We start from the raw sequence: 2,500 nt of genomic DNA, 5'->3' as shown, positions 1-2,500 counted from the left end.
TGAACGTTTTCCGTCAATATTTTCACCCCGAGCGCTATGGGGAAACAAATTGTCACATTCTCAGATTGTTGGCAACCCAATCTTGGCACCGGGAAAGGTAAAGTGCTGATCTTCGGGCTAAATATAAATTACATACTCCTTAAAAAATGGAGGGAGGGAGAGCCGCTACCTCATTCCGCCTTACGCACAAATTCCTCTTTGTTACTAATATACGTAAAATCCCGGCCAATAGTTGATCATGTCCTCTTGAAAACGCACAGACGCTCTTCCAACACGTACGTATATGGTAGTCACAAGCCGTAGGTTGTCGAGGGGCCTCCCACGTGGGCGAAGGGGCGCTTTGGAAGAGGGCGGAAATATGGTGGGCGGGAGAGTGAGGGGTGGCAGTGCCTGTGGCAGGGAGGCCAGTTGCTTTTTGGCTGTGGGCGCCGGCATATGGTTACGTGTTCAGCTGGTTTGTTAGCATTGGAAAGCAGTGTCGGCGGCGGAGGGGTTTATGCCCCCGGGATTTTCGTAAAAGGGTGTTCACTGTTTGTGTTGTGGTCGACTGTTTGTTGTGGCAGCGCTGGCGAGGAGCTATCTCGTGATTCGCACGTCGCTGTAAGTCAGGTAAGGTGGTGCTTAGATATGCCTTTCCAAAATTATCATTATTTTTTTTTCTTAGAGCCTGGATGTTAGAGTCTTGAATGCTTGCTGCGATTTTTCTTGATAAAGAATGAATCTTCCGTGCAGAGAACGAACATTTTTTGACTCAAGAGGAATCACTTACTGGGGGCAGAGATGGGAAAGTGTGAATGCAGAATTTGTATCTTTATTTGGATTAATTTATTTTCATTTTAATGAATAAAGCTGGAAAAAAGAAATGTAACTAAAATGTATCCATGCATCGGAAAGGCAGACGGACAACGGAGCCTTGTGTTTTATTTGTAGCTTTTTATCGCGACGGTTTTACTGTGTCATTTATTTGCTTATCTTCTGTTACCGCACTTGCTTAACTTCCAACCGCGAAAGCACACGCACGTAGCGAAAACTATGCCATCTATTACGAAACGTTACGGGAAAAACGTTCTCATCTGGCATAGCGTTCCGAGATGTTCTCACAATGTTAATAAACCTCCCTTTCCGTGAGTCATACAGACACAGTAGGATGGAAACTCCTACTGAGCTCGTCTGGGGAATTCCTTCTCGCTCTTCGTCCACCGACGTCAGACCGGCTTTTTGCTTATTTTCGTGTTCCGTGGGATTGTGAGACTTTTGAAAATGGCCGGGGAAATGCTACATCTTTGGTGGTCGTAAGTACATCGATAGGCGGCTGGGACAAAGAGTGTTTCGAGAGACCGAAAGTTGAGATATGCCTTACTGGGTATCTTGGTGTGAATGGTAACAGTAGATTCTTTTCGTTGATATGACTTTCTTGATATTCCACTATTTACTTTCCTACTTAGTTCGGTATGGGCGTCGACTATTACGTCATCAAAAGTTAAGATGTCGGTGGTTCTTCAGCCGGTTGGATAATATTTTGAATAATGCTTAACGAGTAAAGGTATCATAATATAATGGATAACTTTAACAGAATAAGAGATAACATCGAAACACTCCAATCTCCTATATTTGTTGCAATGAACTACATTTAAGGTAGTAGCCTGAAATTGCGCATGTCATTGTCCTAAATACTGCATGCTCACCAGCCAAGTCTCAATACGTAAAGTGAGGATATTCCCCTCACGTCAACCAGCGCCTCGTCAGCATGTAAAGTCCTCATGTTAATGAGGCAGAAACTGAAATAAAACGAGTGATGTTGATAAATGTGATGGTGTAGGAATTGTATAATGATGATGATATTGATGATGTCAATGGCCATAACACAAGTAATGAAACTGTAACTGAGAATAATAACGATAATCAAGATAACAAAATTATAATAATAATGATAATAATGATAATGATAGCGATAATGACAATAATAGTGATAATGATAATAATGATGATGGTAATAATGATACTGATAATTATAATAACGATATTGATGATGATAATCATAATGGTAATGACAATAATGATGATGATTATAATAATCATAATTATAATTATATTGATAATAATAGTAATGATAATAATTACAATATGATGATAAGGTTATAATAATAATGCTTATAATGATATCAAGAACAATTATCATAATAGTGATGGCAGTAATGATAATTATAATGGTACTAGTAATGGTGATAATGATAGTAATGACAATATTCACGATAATGATGATGATAAAGGTAATAATGAAGATAATAAAGATAAAAGTAATGATACTGCTGATGATAATGATAATGATAATAGTAGCAGTAATGATAATGATAATACTGATGATAATGATAAAAGTAGTATTAGTAATAGTAGTAGTTATAATAATGTTATAATGATGATAAAGATAATAATAATAATGATAATAATGACAATAATAATAATAATGATGATACTACTAATAATAACAATAATAATAATC

The 2,500-nt window shown here is 37.6% G+C and overlaps 1 protein-coding gene across 1 annotated transcript in view; it reads left to right on the top strand.

Annotated features, from left to right (window-relative positions):
- Positions 1-336: 336 nt before the first annotated feature.
- The window catches only part of LOC113808224 (uncharacterized), a 41,457-nt gene continuing 39,293 nt past the window's right edge, over positions 337-2,500 (top strand). Inside the window, exon 1 of the mRNA XM_027359570.2 lies at positions 337-609. The gene's annotated coding sequence lies outside the window, so the exon portion shown is untranslated. The remainder of the gene's footprint in view (positions 610-2,500) is intronic.

This window comes from Penaeus vannamei, chromosome 19, assembly GCF_042767895.1.
Source record: "Penaeus vannamei isolate JL-2024 chromosome 19, ASM4276789v1, whole genome shotgun sequence".
NCBI classification, from domain to species: Eukaryota; Metazoa; Arthropoda; class Malacostraca; order Decapoda; family Penaeidae; genus Penaeus; species Penaeus vannamei.
The sequence above is the reverse complement of the archived record's forward strand: the minus strand, read 5'-3'. Positions and strand labels throughout refer to the sequence as shown.